Consider the following 17226-nt stretch of genomic DNA (forward strand, 5'->3'; position numbering starts at 1 on the left):
AGCATGTTTGTCTGGAGCAGAAATGGAGCTCGTGCATTGCCCTTTTAAACAGCACTTCCAGAAGAATTTTATTTCAATGCAAAGTTTAGATTGAGTGTAAACAGAGCGAAATGATACGTCAGCGACAATTCCCCAATGGTACTAGCAGCTGCGATGAGAGAACATTCAGTTTTGTCGTGTAACTGCGTGAGGTATGAAATTTGATGACTAGAGACAGTGCTGTTGTGATATTGTCACTGAACCCCAAACCCATAGCATTCTGGCCAACCCTAACCACCCTCTGGGATGGCCCAGCAAGCCACTTAGTCCCAGGGCAATTAGGGATGGGTAATAAATGCTGGCCCAGCCAGTGACACCCACATCCCATAAATGGATCATAGAAAAAGCAGGTGCAAGAAACCTGTTGAGAAGACAGGGGAGAAAAACATGCTAGCAGCTGAGAAGGAATGAGAGGAGAGGTCAGAGGAGCAGAGTACTAAGAACAGTGTGTGGCCAATTTTCACTCAGTTTGGCCTACTTATCCTTGATGGTGCTACTGGAGAGGTAGAATCCATGGGTCTTGCACCTTTCCAAGTAATTTAGTCTTTCCTTCAAGAAAGACTAAATTACTTGGAAAGGTTAAGTGTCCCTTAATCAAGAACAGCTTCTTCCCTCCTACTGTCAGACTTTTGAATGGACGTATCTTGCATTAAGCTGATCTTTCTCTGCACCCTAGCTCTGACAATAACACTACATTCTGCACTCTCTCATTTCTTTCTCCCCCTGCGGGTGGGATTTTTCCACCACACTCACCCCAAAACCGGAAAATCCCAACCGAGGTCAATGGACCTTTCCACAGTCCACTCCTCGCCTGCTCTGACTCCAGTGGCAGGCGTGACGGTAAAATGCACCCCTATGAACGGTTCGCTTTGTCTGTATAACACACAAGAAACAATACTTTTCGCTGTATCCCAATACATGTGGTTTCGATTCTTGGCTCGGGTCACTGTCTGTGCAGAGTCTACATGTTCTCCCCATATCTGTGTGGGCTTCCTCCGGGTGCTCCGGTTTCCTCCCACACTCCAAAGACATGCTGCTTAGGTGCATTGGCCATGCTAAATTGCCCCTTGGTGTCGGGGGGATTAGCAGGGTAAATGTTACGGGGATTGGGCCTGGGTGGGATTGTGGTCGAGGCAGACTCAATGGGTCAAATGGCCTCCTTCTGCACTGTAGGGATTCTATGATTCTCTGATTCTATGATAATTGCCCTTAAACAGAGCAGCTTGCTGGACTATTTCAGGGGGCGTTTTAAGAGACAACCACATTTACGTATGGAGCAGACCAGGTAAGGACAGCAGATTTCCCTCCCAAAGGGAGTTACTGCTTATTTTGCATTCCTCAATGCCGGTGATCATAAAAAGAGACCATTTGGTCCATCATGCTTGTGCTAGCCCTTTGAAAGAGTTTCGCTAATTAGACTTTCTGATCTTTTCCCTTAGCCTGGTCAATGCACCCCAATGAACAGTATGCTTTGTCTGTAAAGTGCGCAAGGAAACAATACTTTTCGCTGTATCCCAATACATGTGACAATAATAAATCAGATCAAATGATGTGGGACTTTTAATTCAAATTTCACCGTCTGTCATGCTGGGATTCGAAACCAGGACATCACCTCTGGGTTACTACTCCAATGATAATACCAGTGAACCATTGCATCCCTGGTTCCTTCCCGTCAAGGATCTCAAAAATATGTAAATCTCTCCCCACCCCTGACAAACTAAACACACTGCTTCAGAGTTACTGCTTATTTTCCATCCCTCAACGCTGGTGATCACAAAAGGAGGCCATTTGGTCCATTGTGCCTGTGCTAGCCCTTTGAAAGAATTTTGATAATTAGACTCTCTGCTCATTTCCCTTAGCCTACTCAATATTTCCCCTTCAACTGTTTATCCATTTTCACTTGTTTTGAAAGTTCCTGCTCCCTTTAGGATAATGATCTCCAGAACACAACTCTCCACCTAGAACATTTCCCCGTGTCTCCCTCTCTGATTCATTTACCAATTATCTTAAAATCTCTGTTTACCAACCCCCCCAGTAAGAAGTCTGACAACACCAGGTTTAAGTCCAACTAATTTGTTTGGTAGTAAACTCACAAGCTTTTGGGGTTTGCCCCTTCGTCAGGTGAATGGAGAGTTCTGGCCTCAGACAGAGCATATAACAGCACAGAGAGTTTACAGATTACTGATTAGAATGCGAGTCTTTACACCTAACCTGCTATTCAAGTCTTAAAGATGCCAACAATGTGAGTGGAAGGAGCATTAAGCACAGGTTAAAGAGATGTGTATTGTCTCCAGACAGCACAGTAAGTGAGGTTTTGCAAACCCAGGCAAGTCATGGGGGTTACAGATAGTGCGACATGAACCCAAGATCCCTGTTGAGACCGTCCTCATGTGTGCGGAACTTGGCTATCAGTCTCTGCTCAGCGACTCTGTGCTGTCGTGTGTCGTGAAGGCCACCTTGGAGAATGCTTACCTGAAGGTCAGAGGCTGAATGCCCGTGACCGCTGAAGTGTTCGCCAACAGGAAGGGAACAGTCTTGCCTGGTGATTGTCGAGCGATGTTCATTCATCCGTTGTCGTAGCGTCTGCATGGTCTCCCCAATGTACCATGCTTCGGGACATCCTTTCCTGCAGCGTATTAGATAGACAACGTTGGCCGAGTTGCAAGAGTATTTACCGTGTACCTGGTGGATGGTGTTTTCGTGTGAGATGATGTCATCCATGTTGTCCACCTCACGATGCTCCACTTCTCCAGCTTCCACCCTAAACACGTTAAAGAAGCCATCCCCTACGGACAAGCCCTCCGTATACACAGGATCTGCTCAGATGAGGAGGATCGTGACAGACACCTCCAGACACTGAAAGATGCCCTCATAAGAACAGAATATGGCGCTCGGCTCATCGATCGACAGTTCCGATGCGCCACAGCGAAAAACCGCACCGACCTCCTCAGAAGACAAACACGGGACACAGTGGACAGAGTAACCTTCGTCGTCCAGTAATTCCCTGGAGCGGAGAAGCTACGACATCTTCTCCGAGTTGTGAACCTGTAGAATTCTCTACCACAGAAAGCTGCTGGGGCCAGTTCATTCAAAATGTCCAAGAGGGAGCTGGACGTGGCCCTTGTGGCTAAAGGGATCGAGGGGTATGGAGAGAAAGTGGGAGTCATAGAATAATAGAATCCCACAGTGCAGAAGGGGACCATTCAGCCCATCGAGTCTGCACTGACCACAATCTCACCCTGGCCCTATCCCCATAACCCCATGCATTTACCCTAGCTAGCTCCTCTGACACTAAGGGGCAATTCAACATGGCCAATCCACCTAACCCGCACATCTTTGGACTGTGGGAGGAAACCGGAGCACCTGGAGGAAACCCATACAGACACGGGAAGAATGTGCAAACATCACACAGACAGTGACCCAAGCCAGGAATTGAACCAGGGTCCCGGGATATTGAAAGTGCCTGATCAACCATGATCACGTTGAATAGTGGTGCAGGCTCAAAGGGCCAAATGGCCTACTCCTGCACCTATTGTCTATGTATCTATATTAAAACCTACCTCAGTATTTGATAACTCAGTGTCAATTTCATAGCCCTGTATGTTTCTGTGAGGTACCCACTGCCTTGGGATGTCTCACTGTATTAACATCAATGCAATTTCTGGTTGTATCCAGATACTATGTCCAATGGTGAGTTTTGTTGCAACCCTTAAGTTTGCACACAACCTTTGGTGGCAGTTACGTACCTGGGCTGGGTCCTTGGCACATGACCTGTGGGGTGTCACTCCATCCTGACATAGTCTAAAATAGCCGAAGGGCTGAGAAGTACAAAAGGTGCGAGTGCGGCCAAGATTCTGATTCCACATTGCATACTGCAAGTTAGACCTCCTGCAGCAAGGGGCAGAGCAGGTGCACAGAGCAAGGTGAGGGGTGCATGGATAAACAGGTCTCACTTTGATGCAGGCAACCTGTGTGAGTTGCCCAAAAGGTACTGGGTGCAGTCGGACAATGTTCCTCTTCAGATCCCTGTGTATGTTGCATCCATTGTTCTGTGTGTGTGCGTGAATTTATGAGGGAGATTCTGTGTTTACATGTGAGTAGAAGCACACATGTGAGAATTTATGTATGAGTATGTATATAATTTTGTGACAAAGTGTGTGTAGGAGGCAATGATGTAAGTGAGCAATCCTGTAAGTCCAGGGTAATGCTCTGGGGTCCCAGGTTCAAATCCCACCACATCAGATGGTGAAATCTGATTTTTAAGGGCGGCACAGTGGCGCAGTGGTTAGCACTGCTGCCTCACAGCACGAGGGACCCGGGTTCAATTCCGGCCTCAGGTCCCTGTCTGTGTGGAGTTTGCATGTATTCCTCGTGTCTATGTGGGTTTTCTCTGGGTGCTCCGGTTTCCTCCCATAGTCCAAAGGTGTGTGGGTTAGGTTGATTGGCCATGCTAAATTGATCCTAATGTCAGGGGGAATTAGCAGGATAAATGTGTGGGGTTACGGGAGTATGGCCTGGGTGGGATTGTGGTTGGTGCAGACCCGATGGGCCAAATGTTCTCCTTCTGCACTGTAGGGATTCTATGTATAATTATATGTGTGAATGTTCATTCATGTGAGAGAGAGTCCACATGTGTGTCAGAATGATTATGAGTGTAGGTGTCTTGGGTTTTAACTCTGCCGGATTTTGAATTAGTTAAAATCTCACCTGCCTGTGAGAGAGAGTGTTTGAAAATATGTGAGAACATTGTGTGTATATGTCAAAGAGTGTATGTCCTTTTATTACAGATCAGTACAGGGGAAGTGTAACAATGTGAGTCAGAGTGTGCCTGTTAAGCTTATGTTTGGGTGTGCCTATGTATTGCCCTTTTGCATCACCTCATGCAGAGTGTGTGGGTGTGAGTTTGTGTGTATGCATTACGCTGCATGTGCATTTCTGGTTGAAGTTCAATGTGGGCAGTGTGTCTGAGCGCTTCTCTGTCTTTCTTATCTTGTCCTTTTAAGATTCAGCACCGGTTCTGTGTCTGTTATGTGTGTGCATGTTGCCCTTTTAATACTCAGCGCTGCAAGTGTGTGAGGGAAGGTCTGTCTGTTTGTTTATTGTCCTTTTCAGACTCAGTGCTGGCAGTACATGTGTCCCAGCACGGTGTGTGTATGTGTGTGTGTGTGTGTGTCTGTCTGTTTGCATGTGTGCCCATTGCCCTTTTAATACTTAGTGCTGGCAGTGTGTATATGCCTTGCCCCTTTAAGACACAGTGTTTTAAGGTTCTACTGGCACTGGGTGTGTCTATTGCCACTTTAAGACTCAGTGCTGGCATTGTGTGCTGTGTATTTGCATTGCCCCTTTAAGAGTGCTGGCTCTCTGTGTGTGTGTGTGTGTGTGTGTGTGTGTGTGTGTGTGTGTGTGTATATGCATTGCCCTTTTAAGGCTTACTGCTGTCAGTGTGTTTATGTGTGCATTGCCCCTTTAAGGCTCAGTCCTGGGTTTGATTCCCAGCTCGGGTCACTGTCTGTGTGGAGTTTGCACATTCTTCTCGTGTCTGCGTGGGTTTCCTCCGGGTACTCCTGTTTCCTCCCACAGTCCAAAGATGTGCGGGTTAGGTTGATTGGCCATACTAAGGAGCCCCTTAGTGTCCAGGGCAGCAGAGGTTAGCGGGATTAGTGGGATATGTAGGGATATAGGGCTTGGGTGGGATTGTGTTTGGTGCAGACTCGTTGGGCCGAAGGGCCTCTTTCTGCACTGTAGGGTTCTATGTATCTATGTAATGCTGGCTCTGTGTGTGTGTGTGTGTGTGTGTGTGTGTGTGTGTGTGTGCATTGCCCCTTTAAGGCTCAGTGCTGACACCATGTGAGTGTGTATATATATATATGTACATTGCCCTTTTAAGGCTCAGCGCTGGCACTGTGTGTATGTATGTATGTGTATGTGTGTGTGTGTGTGTGTGTGTGTGTATGCATGGCCCCTTTAAGGCTCAGTGCCAGCAATGTGTGTGAGAGTGTGCATTGCCCCTTTAAGGCTCAGCGCTGTGCTGTATGGCAATGCGGCTGCTGGTGGGGACCGGCTCCCTCTAGTGCTTGGATCGCACTCTGCCGGGGATGAGAGCGAGGCTGGGGTTCCCATTGGATGCCTGGAGTTACATTCCATTCACCTAGATAGTGGCGAGGAGCAGCAGCAGGAACTGTGCTGGGAGCTAATTATGGCAAGGACACTCAGCCATTCACACAGTAAGTACTGCGATCCGGCCTGCTTGCCGCTGGTACATTGTACAACATCTCAAATGAAAGAAAGATACAAGATTGCCAGCTCTCTGAGACTGAAAGTGGCAGAGGAACGAGTCAGGCTTTCGTATCCATGTGTGATTTCTTTGTTACAACAGTTTTAATGCTTCAGTGGGGGGAAGAAAATGTGATGCATTTCCTTGGACTGGGGTTTTGTCTGTGTGTTTGAGAGAGAGAGAGAGAGAGAGCTGGGCGATTCTGGCTTGTGTAAGTTGGCAAGAAGCAAACGGGGGGTGTTTCAATGCAGTATTTTTTTCCCGAATGAGACTAGTTTTCATCTTCAGAACTAAAAGCTAGCAAGTTGGGACAACAGTAAGAAATTGCTTGGAATTTTGAAGCTATTTTCTGATCTGCGGTGCCGCATGCCTTCGCTCTGTGTGTGTGTTGTACTTGAGAAGAAGGGAGGAATGTTCATATAGTTGAAACTGAGGAGAGAGGGGAGGAATTTCCACTGAGTGGACTTCTTGAAAGCCCCGATCGAAGCGAGTGGGCGATGTGTTTAATTCCCCCTCCCCTTCTTCTTCCCTCTGCATCTGGACAACACACACACAAGCAAGGGATCCGACACCCACCCAGGGCGTTTTGTCAGTGAATCCCTGTCAAAATCCAGCCCCAGAAAGAGAGATTTAAAAATCAACTTGTTTCTAAGTGAGTACTTTTTGATCTGCACATTTCTTTCCCCATGTGTGATACATTGAACCAGGGTTACACTGTTGTCTTTTCTTTTTACATAATATAACCCTCCCCTCTTGTGGAGAGAGGATGTGGGGAGATTTCCTTGCTGGCAGAAGTGGGGGGCGGGGGTGGGGGTGGTTTGAGGGTTTTGGGAAGTTGGTGGGGGGGGGGGAAGAGAAATTGATTGAAATGTCAGAGCTTGTGTCACGTTGAGTTTCGCGGCGGGATTGAAATTGACATTCCTGAGAAAACCTTCGCTACTTTCACCCGATTGAACTTCTGGTTGGGGAGCGAACTGTGACTCTAAAAAAAAATCTCATTTTCTGCACAGAAGTGATCTTATTCTTTTGTGAAAGCACGTCGAGGAGGATCTGAGGGATTTTTGCTTTAAAAATAATAACGATTCCTAGTTTTAATGGTTATGTCCGGTAGTGGGTTAAGGACTGATAAAGTCTGCTAAACGCTGTATCTAAATCTATAATATATATTTTAAATGTTAGGTTTTTTTTTACACAGGGTATAGCGGGCGTGTGCATGGGGTGGATCTGACAGATCAGTGTGTGAAATAGTCGATACGGTTTCAATCTCCCTGATTTATTCCCAATAAATGTATTGTACAATTTAGTCTCCTGAAAGTACCTCTCACTGTGAGGGGTTCGCAAATGATCACATAGTTACCCAAGGTTCAGGTGGGGAATGTGTGTGTGTGGAAATACGAAATGAGAAACAGTAACAGAATCAATCTTCGTTACGCATTTCAGGACTGAGAATTTCTTTAGCATTAGCAAGCCAGCTCAGTCTCCCCCCACCCCCCGCCCAGATATTTTTTTAACACGAGGATTGAAATAAGATTGTTCCCTCTTTCAATCAGCTGGTGGGTGTGGGGGGGGGGCGGTGAGAGAGGCAGAAGCTGCCTTGTTTCTATGAGCAGTGCCTGGGATTTGGCTTCAGAGTTAGGGTCCCCCCCTCCGCCTCGGTGTACAGGAGCTGAGGTGTGGGAGGTAGGTTCAGGTATAGGATGGCAGCAGATATTGCTCAGGGTGTGGGAGCAGTTATAGCCAGCATCACATCCTCAAGGTACACCAATCTCTGCGAAGCCGCATTATAGTCACAGCAGCTCGATTGGAAGGGAGGTTCTTCCAGCCTGTAAACACCGTGCTTGTCTGTTTTCTTCTGCCTGTGTTTGTCTGTCTCTGTCTCTCTCTCCCCACCTTTGTCTGTCTTTGTTTCTCTCTCTCTCCTTGCACCACCACCCCCCGCCTCTCCTTCGCTCCACAAGTCTCTCTCTCTGCCCCTGTCTCTCTCCCTTTACCCCCTCTCTCCCTCTGCATCTCTCTCCTTCTGCCATTCCCCCTCCTCTCTCTGCCTCTCTCTCCCTCTGCCCTTCCCCCTCCTCTCTCTGCCCCCTCTCTCAGCGCCAATCTCTCTCCCTCTGCTCCTGTCTCTCTCTATCCAGTCTCTCTCTCTCTCTCTGTGCCCCGACACACTCTCTCTTTCTGCCCCTGTCTCTCTCTATCTCTCTCTGCCCCGTTCTCACTCTCTGTCCCTGTCTCTCTCTCTCTTCCTCTGCCCTCCCCCTTTCCCTGTCTCTCTGTCTCTGCCTCTCTCAGCACCAATCTCTCTCCCTCTGTCCGTCTCTATCTTTCTTTCCCTGTCTGTCTGTCTCTCTCTGCCTCTGTGTGTGTCTTTCTCTTTCCCTGCATCTGTCTCTCTGCCTGTGTGTGTGTGTGTGTCTCTCTCTCTCTGTCCCCCCTCTCTCTCTGTCCCCCCCCTTTCTGTTCCTTCTCTGTTCCCTCTCTGTTCCTGTTTCACTCTCCCTCTCTGCTTCTGACTCCCCCTCTTGCACACTCTCTCTCTTTCTGCCCTCCTCACTCCGCTTCTGTCTGTCTCTCTCTCTACCCCGTCTCTCTCTGCTCCTGACTCTCTCTCTCTCTCCCCCACCCCCTCTTCCCCCTCTTCCCTCTCTTCCCCCCGATCCTAATGGGGTTATATTGAAGTATTTGGTGCTGGATTTGTAAACTGTGGCTGTATCTGGAGAAACAGAGTGCCTCCACTCAACGATGCGTCCCTGTCTGTTGAAATCCCGGAACAGTCACAGGGCAGAGAGGCGGATGAACACGGTTTTGACAAAAGATCACACATATCCACTCACCCCGATCCCTATTCCGGCAACTCTGCGTATTTCCCCCCGTCCCCCCGCCTCGTCCCCACTGCAAACCCCGGGGGATAATTCAGCGTTTTGTTCTGTCTGGATCTGTTTATACATTCACAGAGTGACTGCTGCAATGTTTGAGTCACTGTTGTTTCTGCGAAGATTGGCGGTGTGCTGGGAAAGTGTGAAATGTCCAAGTGACCCTCCAGACAGGGAGGGAGGGAGGGGGTCCTCCTGGAGACAAAGCTATGAGTAGCCAGTTTGCTTAAACCATCCAAACTGCAGCTGGAAATAGAAATAATTTTAGTTCCTTTTTTTTAAAGAAAAAGGAAAGGAAGGCTGTGGAATGTTAATGCCAAGCTCCTCAAGGGTCTCCGGGAAGATGTGGCGGATTTTTATTCAGCTTTAACTCTGGGATAAGGGCAGCTGTGGGGGTGTGAAGGAGGCAGGGAGACCAGAGTGATGTTTGGGTGCAGCTGAAGGCTGTAAGACGGGGTGTCTAGCAGTTCTGTCTAACACACACACACACTTGCCTGCAATCTGCATGTGGTGCTGTTACAGATCACTCTCAGGGTGCCCGGGTTGCTGTGGTAACGTGCACTTTTTACTTTTGCAGTCGGTACAGCCTCCAATTTCTTTCCATCGCACGGCTGACCCCAGAATCTCTCCCACTCTCGCCGCCTGTCAATGGGGTGTGCTGGGAGGATTTACCAGTTAATACTCGGACCTTCTGCCTTCCATGACACGATGGGTTGGCACTGCTGCCTCACAGCTCCAGGGATCCGGGTTCGATTCCGATCTCCGGTCTGTGCGGAGCCTGCATGTTCTCCCCGTGTCTGGCTGGGTTTCCTCCGGGCGCTCCAGTTTCCTCCCAAAGATGTGTGGGTTAGGTGCATTGACTGTGCTAAATTGCCCAATAGTGTCCCGGGATATGTAGGTTAGAAGGATTAGTGGGGTAATTATGTGGGTCACAGGGATAGAGCCTGGGTGGGATTGTTGTCAGTGCAGACTCATAGCATGGAAACAGGCCCTTCAGCCCAACTTGTCTATGCTGCCCCTTTTTTTAAAAGTCCTAAGCTAGTCCCAATTGCCTATATTTGGCCCACATCCCTCTATACCCATCTTACTCATGTAACTGTCTAAACTCTTTTTAAAAGACAAAGACTCAATGGGTTGAATGTCCTCCTTCTGCACTGTGGGGTTTCTATGATTCTATGTTAGACCTTGGCCGCTGTCACCTCCATCTTTGCTTTTTGGATCATTCTCCTAGGCATATTAGCAACATTTAAAGGGCATCTGGATGGGTACATGACTAGGGAGGGAATGGACCAAGTAAGGGCAGAAGGCTATTTTTTAGATTAGTTAGGGCATCATGATCGACACAGACTTTTTTGATTTATTATTGTCACATGTGTTAACGTACAGTGAAATGTCTCTTGTGCATTTTACAGACAAAGCATACCGTTCGTAGAGAAGGAAAGGAGAGAATGCAGAATGTAGTGTTACAGTCATAGCTAGGGTGTAGGGAAAGATCAACTTTGTGCGAGGTAGGTCTGTTCAAAGGTCCGACAGCAGCAGGGAAGAAGCTGTTCTTGAGTTGGTTGGTACGTGTCCTCAGACTTTTGTATCTTTTTCCCGACGGAAGAAGGTGGAAGAGAGAATGTCCGGGATATGTGGGGTCCTTGATTAAGCTGGTTGCTTTTGCTGAGGCAGTGGCTAGTGTAGAATCAGTGGATGGGAGGCTGGCTTGCCAATGTATGGATTGGGCTACATACGCGACTTTTGGCTTGGAGAGTCAAAGGGTCTATTCCTGTGCTGTACTTTTCTTTGTTCTTTGTCACGTCCCCTGATACTTAAGAGGCAATTCACCTTGGCCAGTCAACCATACCTACCCATCTTTGGATCTGTATAATCCCTTATTTCCCCTGTTGCTTTAACCCACTTCTCTCCCCGCATTAGCCTGGAACTTGAGTGCAGTGCTATGTCTCAATCGCAGCACCGTATGATAGGCCGAACTGTGTCAAGTATGTTGACCTATTATTTAAATCAGAGTACGAACCTGTTGACCTGGCCATCAGTTCCAGGGGTGGGATCTGAACCCACAGCCTCTGCCTTGAAGGCTAATCATTGTGTCACAAGACCTGCTGAAGTCTGCTTTGCAGCCTGGGTGAAAAAATTCCATGGGTGACCCGTCAGTTTCAGGAGGTGATTGAAAGATAAATCTTTGTTCAGCAGAATGGTGAGAAATGCTTCAGGAGATTTTAGCATCACAATTGGGTAAGCTCCCACCTGAAGCAAACAAACCTCCCTCAGTCTCTCCCCCGCCAAGTGTCTGCTTCCCGCGTTACACCGTGGCCACTGTCACCTTCACTTTTACTTTGGGCCACTTTTCTGTCTGATTCTAACCAGTTTCATCTCCATATGTTATCTGCAATGTTTTTATTCCCCCTGCCAGTTTAATCCCCCCATTACCCTGGTGCTTGGGTGCAAATGTTGTGTTGCAATTCCAGCACAGTATGATGGGCTGGAATGAGTAAGAATCATAGAATCCCTACAGTGCAGAACAAGGCCATTCAGCCCACTGACTCTGCACTGACCACTGTCCCACCCAGGGTCTAAACCCATAACCTGGTGTTGTCAGATTTTTTACTGTCTAAACCCATAACCCCGTGCATTTACCCTAGCTAGCCCCCCTGACACAAAGGGGCAGATAAGCATGGCCAGTCAACCTAACCCGCACATTCTTGGACTGTGGGAGGAAACCTACGCAGACACGGGGAAAATATGCAAACTCCACACACACACAGACCCAAGCCAGGGATCAAATCCAGATCCCTGGTATGGTGAGACAGCAGTGCTAACCACTGTGCTGCTGTGCAGTCCAAAAGACATTGATATTTCATTTCTGTGGAGAAGCAGACCTCGTACTGTGCTATCAAACTAGGGTTGCATCTGCAGAGGGGTTGTGTGGCTGTGGGGTGTGACACTGACTGGGGGGGGGGGGGGGGGTGAGTGAGGGCTAGGTGAGTCTTAGTGTGTGAGGTGGGTAACAGATTGAGAGCATGACCTAGAGAGTGGGTCAAGCTCTCTGAGATTGCGGTGGGTTAACACTGCTTCCTGGGGAATGTATTTGACCCCCGCTGTATTAAACATGCCTTGTGATTGCACAATCACTGCTGAAATGAGATTGCCCAAGCTGAACTCCCAAGTGTATCTGTGCTGTGCATGTGTCAAACTGCAGAGATGCTGCAATGCACTGGGATACGTTAACCGTTCTGTTCTTAACTCATTCTCCTGTCATACCTTGAGGACCTTGCTAGCTGTGGAGGTTACACTCTCTGGGTCATTTACTCAGCTGGCTTCCTTCAGCAGCCTTGTTTGGGGAAACTGTGTCCTCTGTACTGTGGAGTTGGGTGTTTCAGTGCCCTCAATAGAATCATAGAATCCCTACAGTGCAGAAGGAGGCCATTCAGCCCATCAAGTCTGTACTGACAACAATCCCATTGAGCCCCTATCTCGCTAGTCCCCTGACCCTGAGGGGCAATTTAGCGTGGCTAATCCACCTAACTTGCACATCTTTGGACTGTGGGAGGAAACCAGAGCACTCGGAAGAAACCCACACAGACACGGGGAGAACATGCAAACTCCACACAGTCAGTGACCCAAGCTGGGAATCAAACCATCTCCAGGATCTGGGGATAAAACCTCAATTTGCATCCATGTCAGGAATAAATTTACAAACTGGGCCTCGTCTCTCCTGGCGAGAGAAATGACCTAGTGGTGATCTTTAAAAACAATGAAAGGTTTTGATGGAGTGCCTGCAGAGAGAGTCTTCCCCCTGTTGGGGAAGAACAGAACTGGAGAACATCAATGTAGGATAGGGACCAAAAAAATCCATTGGAATTCAAAAAAAAACCAGGAAGTGTTGAGAATATGGAACTTGTTCTCGCAGGGAGTGGTTTAAGCGATCAACATCGACGCATTTAAGGGAAAGCCAGACAGATTTATGAGGGAGAGGCAGATAGAGGGGTTATAATGATCGAGTTGGATCGATTTTTCCATTGGGAAAAAGATACAAAGGTCTGAGGTCACGTACCAACCAACTCAAGAACAGCTTCTTCCCTGCTGCTGTCAGACTTTTGAATGGACCTACCTTGCATTAAGTTGATCTTTCACTACATCCTAGCTATGACTGTAACACTGTATTCTGCACTCTTTCCTTTCCTTCCCTATGAATGGCATGCTTTGTCTGTACAGCACGCAATAAATAATACTTTTCACTGTATACTAATACATGTGACATTAATAAATCAAATCAGATTAAAAAATACCATCAGACTTTTGAACGGACCTACCTTGCATTAAGTTGATCTTTCTCTGCACCCTAGCAATGACTGTAACACCACATTCTGCACCCCCTCATTTCCTCCTCTATGAACACTATGCTCTGTATACTAATACATATATACTAATACATGTGACAATAATAAATCAAATCAAAGAGAAAAACAGGAGGAGATGCGAGTGGACTGTAAACACCAGCAGGGACTGTGGGGCCGAATGGCCTATTTCTGTGCCATGTATCCTTAGTAAATTCAGACTCTCCTCCTTGTGTACAAGCGCATTCTCAGTCTCCAACTCAATGGTTTCTCAGACTGAAGCCTATCACAGGAGTCCAGCTGCCTCCAGCAGTTGCTTCAAATGGGCATCCTTCACATGAACACGATGGGCGTTTGCCAGTGTCCCTCAGAACAATATCACTGCCCACATGTACACTCACCAGCAGGAGGCACTGATTTGCTCTCCTTCCCTTGTGATGAGTGCACTGCAGTAACCCTATTGCAAAAGCAGCAGTCAGTTTTGTTTTGTTAGTCATTCATGGGCGCCACTGGCTGGCCAGCATCTATTGCCCATCGCTAATAGCCCGAAGGTACTTGAGAGTCAACCACATTGCTGTGGCTCCAGAGTGACACATAAGCTTCCGTCCCTAAAGGACATCGGTGAACCAGATGGTGTTTTATGACAATTGATTCACGGTTATCAGTAGACTTTTAATTCCAGATTTTTATTGAATTCAGATTTCACCATCTGCCATGGTGGGATTCGAACCCAGATCGTTACCCTGGATCACTAGTCCAGCAATAATACCATTGCGTCACTGCCTCCCAAGCAGTGGTCAAAGGATAAATATCCATCTTAAAATCAGGGAGGACCTCCGCTGCTCTACAACAGAGAGTCAGAACTTACAGCTAAACTTGCAAGGGCGGACAGAGTTTCTGTTTCCTCATTAAACATGATTTTTATTTTAAAAAATGTGCTCATGTTTCTGGGCTCATACTGTGTAAATTTTTTGATTTGATTTATTATTGTCACATGTATATAGTGAAAAGTATTGTTTCTTGCGCACTATACAGGCAAAGCATGCCGTTCACAGAGAAGGAAAGGAGAGAGTGCAGAATGTTGTGTTACAGTCATAGCGAGGGTGCAGAGAAAGATCAACTTAATGCGAGATAGGTCCATTCAAAAGTCTGACAGTGGCAGGGAAGAAGCTGTTCTTGAATCGGTTGGTACGTGACCTCAGACTTTTGTATCTTTTTCCTGACGGAGAAGGTGGAAGAGAGAATGTCCGGAATGTGTGGGGTCCTTAATTTTGCCGACTGCTGCATTTCCGACATGATGGACAATAAAGTACTTTAGAAGCATTGTAAGTCCTGAGGCGCTAGAGGAATTCAAGTTCCACCCTTCAGTCGGGATGCTGCTGAGCAAGATCCCGCAGCTGGAAGCGGTGACCAACCAAACTATTGTGCTCACAAAATATTTAACCCTTGCTTTGCTGGCTGACACTAAGTAAGATAAACCAGAGCTGATATTGATGGCAAACTGTTGAATGTTGCCTATCTGGTTACTGCTCGTCTTGTATGACCAGTTAGTCCGGATGGATTAAAGTTCCCAGTTTATGGTTTATATATACACCCAGTAGGGATCATTTATCCTAATTTATAATTTACAGTCCAGTGATTTTAGTTTTTAAATATAGCTGTACAGCCTTCAGGACTAAGAGACAATCGTGTTTGAGAAACTATTTTGTGTGAAATTTACCCTGGCAGGCTAAGCGATGATGTGCACACCCTGGGTGGATACTAGGACTGATGAAAGCCAAAGTTCTTTGTCTCCTGCCCTTAATAATACTCTTCAACTATCAACCAGAGCCCCACACAAGATAATGCTCCCCACCTATTGTGACAGCATGTCATTAGTTTATGACTTTCTCTCTGGCCTTTCAGTCGAACTGGCAGGTTAGCATTGAGCGAATGCCAGCTTTCTGCTGTGGATCTTTGTCTGCTGGGAATTAGTTCCTAGATTTGCCTGAATTCATTCATCTGTTCTGATCTTTACTGCTCTCAAGCACAGGAGACTGTGATCCCCGTGGCTCACACTGGATTTAAACCACCAACAACACCTTTTACTCACCCCTATTGTTGAGCATTGACAATGTGACATCTATCAGGTGATGCAAAAGATAGGGTGGCACCGTGGCACACTGGTTAGCAACTGCTGCCTCACAGAGCCGAAGAACTGGGTTCGATTCCCGGCTTGGGTCACTGCCTGTGCGGAGTCTGTATTTTCTCCCCGTGTCTGCGTGGGTTTGCTCCCGGTGCTCCCGTTTTCCTCCCACAGTCCGAAAGACGTGCTGGTTAGGTGCATGGGCCGTGCTAAATTCTCCCTCAGTGTACCCGAACAGGCGCCAGAGTGTAGCAACTAGGGGATTTTCACAGTATTAATGTAGCCTAATATGGAGATGCTGGGGTTGGACTGGGGTGAGCACAATACGAAATCTCACAACACCGGGTTAAAGTCCAAAAGATTTATTTGGAATCATCACCTTGTGCAGCGCTGCTCCTTTATAGGTGAGTGGGGAGAGAATGCCACTCACCTGATGAAGGAGCAACGCTCCAAAAGCTCATGAATCCAAATAAACCTGTTGGCCTTTAACCTGGTGTTGCGAGACTTCTTACTGTGATAATGTGAGCCCATTTGTGACAATAAGTAAACTTTAAACTTTCTTGATGGTGAGAAATCTGGCAATGCTGTATTTATTCACCGACTTTCTGTCCATGCACATTTTGAGTTGCATGCAATACCTCCAGCCATTAGGAGGCAGTGTTTGATTCACTGAAGGTGTTGTGCAACAATGGGAGATGGTGCATTAGGTCTGGCAACATCAGGGGAGAGTGAAATGATGTTAATGTTTCAGACTGATCCACATCTGTCTGAATCCACACTGGGGAACGGTCATCAGCCTGACAAGTTAACCCTGTTTCTTCCTCCGCGGATGCTGCCTGACCTGGATTTTGACTTTGTTCTGAGGGAGGGGATGGGAAGGAAAGATTTCGGGATACAATTTGAGAGATTAAATGACAAGACGGCTTTTTTTAAAGTTTATTTATTAGTCACAAGCAAGGCTTACATTAACGCTGCAATGAAGTTACCGTGAAATTGTGCTAGTCGCCACACTTTGGCGCCTGTTCAGGTCAAAGATGTGCTGGACGGTGCACATCTTTCAGAATGTGGGAGGAAACCGGGGAGGGGAGAACGTGGAAACTGCACACAGACGGTGACCCGAAGTTGGAATTGAACCTGGGGCCCTGGGGCTCTGAGACACCAGTGCTAACCACTATGCCGCCCCATGTGAAATGCCAAATTGGGAACCCTGTCCCATTTTCCCCATCTGCCACGCGCACCGACTTGTATTTATATAGCTCCTTGTGCGAAAGATCCCGAGACACTTCCCAGTAGCATTAGCAGTTGGTGCTGAGTCCCACAAGGAAATATCAGGTCAGGTGACCAAAACTCTGGCCAAAAAGGGAGGTTTGAAGTTGAGAGATGGGTAGAGAGATGATGTGGTTTCAGGAGGGAATTCCAGAGTGTGATGATCTGGACGGCTGTAGACATAGCTGCCAATGATGGAGCAAAGCCATCCAGGCATTGCTAAACAGGCCAGAGTTACAGGAAGAAATTGACATTTGCTTGGGTGCAGTTCAAAGGGCATTAATCAATTTTCATTTCACGTCCAAGCAGCCA

At 47.3% G+C, this 17226-nt stretch overlaps 1 protein-coding gene across 2 annotated transcripts in view; it reads left to right on the forward strand.

The window, feature by feature from the left end:
• Nucleotides 1–6160: 6160 nt before the first annotated feature.
• The window catches only part of LOC145363348 (plexin-A1-like), a 506974-nt gene continuing 495908 nt past the window's right edge, over nucleotides 6161–17226 (forward strand). Inside the window, exon 1 of one of the 2 annotated variants that reach the window (XM_080218652.1) lies at nucleotides 6161–6263. The gene's annotated coding sequence lies outside the window, so the exon portion shown is untranslated. Of the gene's footprint in view, nucleotides 6264–6948; nucleotides 6966–17226 lie in introns of those variants that run through there. The other variant, XM_080218653.1, reaches the window with a different exon arrangement.

The sequence above is a fragment of the Carcharhinus amblyrhynchos genome, chromosome 3 (assembly GCF_965287045.1).
Source record: "Carcharhinus amblyrhynchos chromosome 3, sCarAmb.v2.hapA, whole genome shotgun sequence".
In the NCBI taxonomy this organism is placed as follows: domain Eukaryota; kingdom Metazoa; phylum Chordata; class Chondrichthyes; order Carcharhiniformes; family Carcharhinidae; genus Carcharhinus; species Carcharhinus amblyrhynchos.